General features: G+C 35.5%; 1 protein-coding gene across 1 annotated transcript in view; it reads left to right on the top strand.

The window, feature by feature from the left end:
* The window catches only part of ksr2 (kinase suppressor of ras 2), a 104,671-nt gene that overhangs the window by 26,696 nt on the left and 66,991 nt on the right, over positions 1-10,984 (top strand). The window lies entirely within an intron of this gene.

Raw genomic sequence — 10,984 nt, 5'->3', positions numbered from 1 at the left:
AAACATTATTAAAAAAAAAAAAAAAAAAAAAAAGAAGTAAAAATGAACAACCATGCATATTAAACCTTTTTTGATTTATTATTATTTTTTTATTTTTTTTGTAATTACTATTGAGTAGAAGTACTGATATAACATGTTATTACTATAATTCAGCACAACACACAATAGACTCAGACTGAGCTGTTTAGATTATGCCTAAATCCTATTATTAAAAAACTAAAACATTAAATACTGGGTCAAATTAAGCCATTTGTATAAAACCATTATTATAAATTATACTACGGGGCCGTTGAATGCTTCAATCTCTGATTGGCTGACGAACGTTCTGAGGTGTGCAATTATTTTCAGGGAAACGCACGGCGAACGTAGTTCCAGGCAGCTCTCTTGACCGCATTACAGTTCCATATCACTTCGCATAGTTAACTGTAATAATGGAAATTAACATACAGTACCTATACAGCACACAGGAATTACTGCAATCACACGTGCTCGCACACGCACACTACGGTCACGCAGTTTGCACAAAAAGGTGTTGTCAGCGCTGCCCTGACGATTTTATCAGTTAGCCTATATAGTGTAGCAACTTAAAGGCTACACATGACATTTCTCACTAGCGAGGTAATAACAGCACTGTTTAGAGACGCTGCTGCAGAACACTGTTGAGGGACGCACAGAGGTAGCCTAATTCACACAAGCTCTCTCTCTCTCTCTCTGTGTGTCTCTGTCTCTCTCGCTCTCTTTCTAATAACTTCATTAATAACTGCATTAGAATGCTATCAACTGCTCAAGCCTCCATTACCAGCTTTAAAAAGACGTTTTGGAACTAGCAAGAGGCGTTGGATGAGATGCGGAAGAAATAATCCTTCTCATAATAGCGATTTAAGTACAAAAACCGGACGAATCCCTTTAAATATATCATCTGATCGATGTCTTGAGGTGTGGTAACCGTAGTATAATTGGAATAATTAACTCCGGGCCGTTGAATTATTAGAAAAATGATGCACACTCTGCTTCGCGTCGTGGCCGCATCACCACCTCGGGTGTGCATTATTTTTCTAATAATTCAACGGCCCGTCGTCAATTATTCCTTACATATGCACTTCCTGTAAGACAGGATAAAAATGACAAAGACACAACAAAATTAATAAAACTTAAATTAAATTAAGAAAATATTAGTATATCAATGATACCAAAATAACATTAATAAGTAAAACAAAATAGACTAATATGGTTTGAATCAGAGTATCATGTAATTACTGTAATTCCAGAACGTTCATCTATAGGCCTGTTGGAATAGTCTGTAAGCAATATTCTAGACTCTTGTGCAATTTTTGTGTGTCATGCATGAGTGACCAATAAGAGTTTTCAAATCAGTAACCTGAGGTTTCATGATGGTTAGGCCACTTGTGCCTTATGTTGTCTTGAGAAAAAGATCAAATGGAATAATAGAGAGACATTACTTCCTAGTTTAGATCAGTAAACTGGATTAAATGGCATTAGATGGGTGATTACCAGTCCCCCTGCTCTGATGTGATCCAGACCCTTTGCATGTCATTTTAATAAGGTCCTGGATGCAGAGAATGCCAGCAAATAGGGAAATCCAATCAGGACAAAGCTATTCCGATACCTCCTGTAGACCTGATTTGGGACTTGTATTGTTCATTTGAGACTGATTTATGCACAGGACAGTCTGTGAACAGACAATGACAAGGAGGTCATATAATGTTGTATAATTAACCCATGTCTAATGGAGCAGTGCATTTAGGTATGTACATGGGTCAAAGGCAAAAAAGGGTTTTCAAACATCAAAACAATAAAAGTTTAATACAGCTTAAATTTTTTTTCTCCATACATTAGAATGTGTCATGCTTAATTTTATTTTTTCTTAGCAAAAAACTATGACTATCATACATTTGTACCATGAGTTACAGAGTCAAAATGTCATTAAGTCTAACAATAATTCATATAACAAAAAATTGTCCAGTATACTCAGAAACAGAATCATTAGATTACCCCCAAATACTAACTAATTGTGATTTTTACCAATCTTTCTCACTGTCCTAACCACTAGGTTTTACCTATTTGTCAGCTAGAAGTTTGTAACCATTTAAAATATAATAAAATTTAGTATGATCACTTATTCTTTTATATATTTTAATAAGTACAGGTCAGAATAATTATTTTTTACGTAAATATATATGTTATGCTGAATGACAATGGAACATTATTTCACCTATATTTTGACTATAGTTATTTGAAACGTTTAAGTAGAGACTCTTTACTTGCATTTACAGTTTTTCTGAATTGCTAAAGCACATTTCTTGAAACCATCACTCATTTTCTCAAAACCTTAAACACAAATCCAAATACTCAAACTAAATTCACGAAACCTCTGACTCTTCCATCAAAATCAAACAATCACTGCAAAACCATTTCACTTGCACTCAAAATCAAACGGTGCTCTCAGATCACACACACAATAAAATAAACACTACAGAGCATTCATTAGACACTACAGAGAAAAATGGAGAACACAGCATCCAGAACATTACAGAAAAAAAGTATATTGTATTGAGTAAACAATTTTGCAATTCTGTAAAAAAGTATAGTAATTGCAACTGTGTAAGGTGAATATATTGCATAGGCCTGCTGTATGTACTGCAAGAATAGTATTGTGCTGAATACTGAATTGTACTGAATGCTTGTATATATTCAGCACTTGGATACTGAAAAAATACTGCAGTCCAACTGCAAAGGCAATAATTGTGCTGTGCATGTCATTTTAGTGTGTTAGCAATTGGAAAAAACTGTAATTCTGTCTGAGCATCATGTCTTTCTGCTTGAGTCCAGCCTAAGGACTTTGTCCACATCATAAGTAATGTTGTCTTTTTTGCTAGACAAAGAGAAAAAACCCGCTGGTCTGACAGATCCAGCCTTGATAACACTCTCTAAACCTTACTCTTTCTCTCCTCATCCTCCACTTCTTACATGTACTGTTCCTCCTTTCCTTCTCAGATTGTTTCTGTCTATTGTTTGTATGATCATTCAGTCACCTGTGCCACTTGTGCACTCTGAGCTGGCAGTCTGAATCTGAATTATGTACAGTTGGTTTGATCACATCATTAGGAACAAGTGTGAACAATTTTGAATCGTTGTGTGTAAACGATGACAACTGTGCTTTAGTTGTGTTTAACTTTTGCCGCTTGTGTTTAGCATTTTGCAGCACAAATGCATCACAGTGTGATAAGTGTTTAAGTGAATGAGAATGTGCTTAGAGTTTTGCAAAAAGAGTGCATGAGATTTGCAAATAGAGCCTAACTGCCTGAACTTGTTTAAGGTTTAGCAGAAAGAGTGCTTTATTTGACAAATTGGTTTAAGCTGAGAATTTGGGGTTTAGTGTTTTAGCAATTCAGAAAAAGTGTAATATGCTTTCTATGTATATAAAATCACGTTTGTAAATTTAATTTGATGTGAAAATTGACACCAAAATTGAATGTCTTGTTTTTGGCCCAAATGCATGGCGTACCAAAAAGGCCAGGCATATCTCATAGTTACAGCCTGTCTTTGGTTATATATTTATGACCATCATTTGCGACTAGTTGTGAAATGGAGTTCGCTGCTTTAAGCTAATCAGTTGTCAGTCCAGATCTACTACATTTTTGCTTTACATTCAGATCCTAAACATTGAGACCATCTTCTTGATTCAGTTGCTCGGTCTCCTCGGTCTTATAAATAAACTTTGGTTAATGAAATAGCGTGCAGAAAGCATCACAAGCATCACGAAAACAGGGTCAGTATCTGGAATATGTACTTTGGCCGCTACAGTAATGTTGTACGGTTAGTGTGGAAATAGTTGATGGAAATGCGCTTTTGCTGTCTGACTCTCCAAAAACAACTTTTCACAATTTATCCAGAATATTAGTCATTTATGGAGGTTTTCATAATGCTACAATTTATTTTTTGAAACAGCTAATGAGCTTTCCTGTCAAACCCACATCGTTTCACTGCTATTGTTGAGGTGTACTTTTTGAATAAAGCCTTATTGCCTCATAATGGTTTGTTTCATCACCAGTTGCAGGACATTCTAACCGTAATTGTTTCATGGCCGGATTTACATATTTGCTTAAGCTGATTGTGAAATGCTGTGTTTTAAATTCTTACTGCACTACATATATCTCATTAGAACAGCTGTTTAGCCAAATCATAAAAAAGAGGAAACATAGTTGCTGTCAGGACAGGTAAATCAAGTTTTACACCTGCTTAAAATTTAAGTCACAATGGATTTGGATTTTCTGTTGATTTGATAGGATCACGACTGAATGAAAGACGCTTAGCTTGTGTGGCATACAAAAAAGACAAGGCAAATGCTGGTTATATATATTTATGACCAGCATTTGCAGTTGTTAAATGGAGTTCTCTGCTTTAAGCTAAATCCAGATCTACAACATTTTTGCTTCACATTCAGATCCTAAGCACCGAGACCATCTGCTTAGTAACCAAAGCATCATAGGACCACTGAAGCCAAGGAAATATTGTTCAAAAAGCATCATTAGCATCACTAAGACAGGACCAGTATCTGGTATATTTTACTTTGGTTGCCACAGTAATGTTGTAGACCTCTGCGGTAAGTTTGGAAATAGTGAACAGAAATGGAGTTTTGTTGTCTGAGCATGGCTAAAAACGCTCCAAAACAACTTTTCACAATTTTTCCATAATATTAGTCATTTGTGGAGCTTTTTTTTTTTAATTGTTTTTTAAAGAACTGTTTTGTATTTGAATAGATTCAAATGTAAAAATGTAAAATGTAAAATGTAAAATGTAATTTATTCCTGTGATTCAAAGCTGAATTTTTTAGCATCATTACTCCAGTCTTCTTAGTAACCAAAGCATCATAGGACCACTGAAGCCAAGGAAATATTGTTCAAAAAGCATCATTAGCATCACTAAGACAGGACCAGTATCTGGTATATTTTACTTTGGTTGCCACAGTAATGTTGTAGACCTCTGCGGTAAGTTTGGAAATAGTGAACAGAAATGGAGTTTTGTTGTCTGAGCATGGCTAAAAACGCTCCTAAACAACTTTTCACAATTTTTCCATAATATTAGTCATTTGTGGAGCTTTTTTTTTTAAATTGTTTTTTAAAGAACTGTTTTGTATTTGAATAGATTCAAATGTAAAAATGTAAAATGTAAAATGTAATTTATTCCTGTGATGCAAAGCTGAATTGTTTAGCATCATTACTCCAGTCTTCAGTGTCACATGATCCTTCAGAAATCATATGCTGTAGCACAACTGTTTTAAAATGCTTAAAAGACATTTTTTCACATGATCACATGAATTTTTTTCATGATTCTTTGATGAATATAAAGCTCAAACAAACAGCATTTATTCAGAATAGAAATGTCTTTATTTATTTTAGAGCCAGCACACATTTATTGACATGTTAATGTAAAATATTAGATTGATCTGTAATAGCTATTTTTTGTCTGCAGTCTGTAGACTACATAACAATTGTGATTTCATAAAAAAAAAAAAAAATCAAAATTGGCTCATTCTATGGAAAGACTAACTTTTTCTTTTGTTGCCACTTAGGTCATGCAGGCTGATAATGTTAACCAATAATCAAATATCTATTCGGCATTGTATTAGTAAATTCACTGTCTAATATAATGTCTATGTTTCAATATCCAATCCCACTTAGTAGTACCACTCTTTTTCTTGCTTTCGCTTTCGAATATGTCACATTATGTGAGTAAAATGAGTAATTCAAGTTTACTTTCAACTCTGCTCTGTGCTGTTAATTAAAAACCCAAAGATCATCTAAAAATCATCTACAAATCTTTTATCAAAGAACTTTTATATTCAAGAGCTGAGACACTGGTTGTTTGGGGTCTGAAATTGTGGTTCTCTTCAGGAATGGGCTCTTTTTGATGCTTTGGAAAACTGTTCATTGTCTCGAGAGACAGAAGTGGCCATGTTTCTTCCTCTTAATTACAGACCTTTTGACAACTCGCATTAACCTTTGACCCTCACACTGTGAGACATGCATGCTCACATGCACTCCAGAATTCCTAATGAGGGATTTTTAATGAGACAGACGAATTCTCTCCACATTCAAATGTGCATCTAGCACAGCGTTCCCTCTGATTATATATGAGAAGAATCCATATTATGGAGACCGTGAGAATGCGTCTATCCTTTAGTCATCTCACAAAGCGTTAACATGAATGTCATTTTCTCTCTGGTCATCATTCATGGTGTCATTTGTGCTGTGCAGCATTCTTTCTATTTGCTGGGTCCTGTATTGTAATGTATGTGTGTGAGAGAGATCTTTTTGAAAGGCGTTTGGAGTGTGGAATGCTTGACAGGTGTTTTATTATATCTGGCAGGTTTGAAGGGGAAAACTGCTGGAATGAAGAAGCAGGAGATGATGAAATTAGTGCTGTTTGATTTGTATGTCATCTGATTCCGCCTTTGTGATTGGATCGTAACTGATAGGGTTTTTTAGATTCATTTGCCATTGTAATTTGTTGAATATGATTTCAGTGGTGTTTTAGATGTGTCCACACTTTGGCTGAATATCCTGAGTGCGTCAGTTTCAACGTCTTCTGGGAGCCTTGTGAATTGATAATAGAGTGTTATATAATATATATAATAGAGTGTTATATACATATATATATTCCTAAAAATATTAATATGTTACACACACATGTATATTGTATATCTTCAAAAATGTATGACAAAATATTGGCTTTTTTGTGATAATTCTTCTACGTTTATGTACATCACTGCTTTATCTTTGCAATACTCAGCTGTCGTCACATTCTCTCTCTCCATTTGAAAACACTCCTGTTACCCCTTAAACTTTTTTTTAGCGTGGAGTGGAGGGCTATTAATTTTGCTTATGTACCCAGGCTACCTCTCTCTCTCTGCCCTTTTCAAGCTGAGTGCTGCTCTCTGCTGTAGAGATAATTAGCAAGGCTTATTTGCTATGCTAATGAGCATCAACATGCATCTGCATAAAGGCCAATGTCTCTCCAGGCCTCTGTGCTAGTCAAAGTTGATTAGCCGGATGACAGTTAGCAGTGTTGGGGAAGCTGCTTTAAAACTGTAGCTTTTGGGACTAAAACTGTAGTCCCAAATTACATGCTACTCATGATTTAAACTACAGTCAAACTGCACTGAAGTTTTTGTAAAGTTTCTGTAATATACAAATTATGTTATTCCTGTAGCTCAAACAGTAGAGCTTGGTGCTAATGATGCCAAAGTCATGGGTATGATTCCCAGGGAAAGCATGAAATGTGTGCATGTATGAACTCATAAAAATTTATATTTTGAATGCAATGCAAGTCGCTTTAGATAAGTGTTTGCCAAATGCATAAATGTACATTTAAATATAATACATTTTTATAATTTATCTGGCAAAAATGAGGTTCTGAGTGGCAGCATCAAAGGGATAGTTCACCCAAAAATGATAATTCTGTCATCATGTAGTGACAACCTTTCTTTTTTCTTTCTTTATTTTGCCATACATTGAAAGGCAGTGAAGTACAATGTTATTTGAACTCCAACATTCTTTAAAGTATCTTTCAGAGAAGAAACCAACAGTTGTTGAACACCAAGTTTTTGAGTAATTTTTGGGTGAATTATCCATTTAAAAGACACAATTACAGTACTGTACAATGAATATCATATGACAGATTTGTGTTTGAATAATATCAGCAAATGAAATAAAAAAACAAAAAATACAATAAATACTACCATATTGTATAAACACTTCACATTTTAATTTCACAGTTTATATTTTATAATTTTATTTTATTGTATTTTTTTCACATTGCAGTATCAGAATTTTCATGGAAATATGCTTGTCTTTGAAAAGCCACAATACAAAAAACAAAAAACAAACAAAAAAAAAACAGTCACTTTAAGGCATCTTGAAAAGCCTCAATACAAAAAAATCTTAATAGTGTTTCAGAAGTACATTTACACTGAACAAAATTATAAACGCATCAGCATCTTGATATGCCACACCTGTGAGGTGGATGGATTATCTCGGCAAAGGAGAAGTGCTCACTAACACAGATTTAGACAGATTTGTGAACAATATTTGAGAGAAATAGGCCTTTTGTGAACATAGAAAAAGTCTTAGATCTTTGAGTTCAGCTCATGAAAAATGGGGGCAAAAACAAAAGTGTTGCGTTTATAATTTTGTTCAGTGTATATTGCATTGCAGTATCAGAATTTTCATAGAAATGTGCTTGTCTTGAAAAGCTACAGAAAATGTCTTTTGATTTCATATAGCAGATTTCTGTGTGAAATAGACCCTAATTAAAGTTGCATTCTAGAACTTTGTCACACAGATGACATTTACTAATCCTATTCAAAATTAACACTATAAAGCACATGCATCTTTATCATGCATGTGCGAAAGTTTACGTTTATTAAGTTGTCTAAAAGAATATGTGTGCACTTTATGAAAGTTAAGGTGTGTTTGTGCAGTACTTAATGAGAGCGTGTATATGCGTGGGAATGACTGCCTTTATGGCAAATGTTAAGCACTCCTTTATTTATTCTGATGAGCTTGGGAGACGCCGATGGAGTAAATACAGGAGAGGGGACAGGGAAGGGGTGGAATACGGGGGAGGAGGCGCATGAATCACGCCGTGAAGCCTTTTCTTCAAGTAATTCTGCCGTGGATTACTTGAAATTGAGAAATTTGCATCCGCTTCATTGCGAGCCTTTGTGTTTGGATTGATTAGGTCTGTTACCTCACCTTTACTCTGTCTCCCTCCACATCTCTCACTTTTAATGAGAGTGTTTTTTATGGCTGAAAACGTTTGAAATGAGAAGAGGAGCAGACCTGTGTTTGATCATTGCGTAGTTCAGGGCTATTGCGGAGTCGGGGCTTCAATCTAAAGGATATGGAAATAGGATCATGTTCCTTTGCGCTCACAGAAGTCATACAAAAATGAGTGAATCAAGCATATTATGATGCAATGGAATGCCAATTCACATTTTGTGTATAAATGTATGTAAATATTAGTTCTTGGCCAATGCAAGATTGAAGTAGCTAATGAACAAAGGATGTTCTGTGGTTTTGTGCAGCCTAGTGATTTTTAAATACTACTTGTTAAACAGAGCGAGGGAAGATCTGGTGTTGAAGCATGCATTACCAATTTGTTTTTTAAGGAATAATTCACCCAAAAATGAAAAATGGCTGAAAATGTACTCAGCCTCAGGCCATCCAAGATGTGGATGAGTTTGTTTCTTCATCAGAACAGATTTTGAGAAATTTAGCATTACATCACTTGCTCACCAATGGATCCTCTGCAGTGAATGGGTGCCGTCAGAACGAGAGTCCAAACAGCTGATAAAAACATCATAATAATCCACACAACTCCAGTCCATCAATTAATGTCTTGTGAAATGAAAAGCTGTATGTTTTAATAAACAAATCCATCATTAAGATGTTTTTAACTTAAAATTCTTGCTTCTGTCTAAAAATACAAATCCTCTATCCAAATTGCTTTGTCTTATCTGAATCAGGAGAGAAATCTAGCACCTTTTACAAGCAAAAACAGTTCCTCTTCAGGAACTCGAGCTGCGTCGAAAACGCTAGGGGAACGCCCTTCAGCGTGACGGGCTCTGAACCTCGTGTGTAATCAGACCAATAGATGGGCGAGACGAACCCTAGTTCCTCGAGGGAACGAGACGCTGCGTCTCGGTGCCATACTTCCGGCGTCCCTGCCAGCGCTTGCTTCATTCCTAGGAGCTGACGCTGGTCTCACCGCACGTGCTTTTATAGCCTCCTGGTCATTACGTCACCCGCCGTGACGTCTCGCCCATCTATTGGTCTGATTACACACGAGGTTCAGAGCCCGTCACGCTGAAGGGCGTTCCCCTAGCGTTTTCGACGCAGCGTCTCGTTCCCTCGAGGAACTAGGGTTACATACGTAACCTGAGGCGTTCTAAACAATTATGTTGGTGGATTTTAATGTGGGAGAACAGAACAACAGGGGATGGATTTTTTTAGGTGATGGATTTGTTTCATACAAACACAGTTTTTTTTTTCACAAGATGTTAATTGATGGTTTGGAGTCATGTTTACTTGTGGATTATTGTGATGTTTTTTTTTCAGCTGTTTGAACACTCATTCTGAAGGCAGCAGTGCTGTGCAGTCATAAAACTGTGTTTAATGGTCTCTCTCTTCAAAATGTGCACGAATAGCTAATAAATTCACACAACTAATTGAGTCAGGACAAATCCACTGGGTTCCTCTCACAAATCTCGACTCTAATACACCTGCACTTGGACTCAGATCTGGCTGAGCTGGTTAATCTTATGAAAACACTCAGATTTGTGACATTATTTTTCATTAAAAACAATTCTCATACATCTTAATGTTTTTCTTTTGAGTTTGTATTTCTCATTATTTTCATTGATGATTCTCATTGAAGTAATTTCATCACCATAATGTTTTAAAAATTAAATATGCATTTTGGCTTTAGCAAATTAAATGCAAAACAAATACTACCATGATAATTCACAATTATAATATATTATATTATATTTCAATGTAATTGTATAGTTTTTGTTTTATATACTGTTCTTGTCTTAAAAATACTTTTGAAAGAATATATATATATATATATATATATATATATGGGGCATTCATTCTCACGCTTACATTTTCTGTATGTGTTATATGTGTTAAGCTGTAAATTTCCCTTCATGTGTGTGTAAGCACTGTGTGTTTGAGTGATTGGACCATTAGGAAAACCTCATCCATGTTAAAGCCAGCCTTTTTTTTCTTTGTCCCATTAATGAGTGGTCAGGTTAAAGGCATATAAGCACCAGTGTGGCCGGTTTTCCTTTCCTAAGTCTGGCCTTCGTAATGAGCCACTCTAACCTTCCCTCCCGCCCAGATTGGAATCATGATTGCGAATTTAAATGAGTGTTTAAGAGGGCCCGGGGTTCAGT

Source organism: Sinocyclocheilus anshuiensis, unplaced genomic scaffold (genome assembly GCF_001515605.1).
Source record: "Sinocyclocheilus anshuiensis isolate Anshui unplaced genomic scaffold, SAMN03320099.WGS_v1.1 scaffold36, whole genome shotgun sequence".
NCBI classification, from domain to species: Eukaryota; Metazoa; Chordata; class Actinopteri; order Cypriniformes; family Cyprinidae; genus Sinocyclocheilus; species Sinocyclocheilus anshuiensis.
Note: the sequence above shows the minus strand (reverse complement) of the source record. Positions and strands in the feature narration are given on the sequence as shown.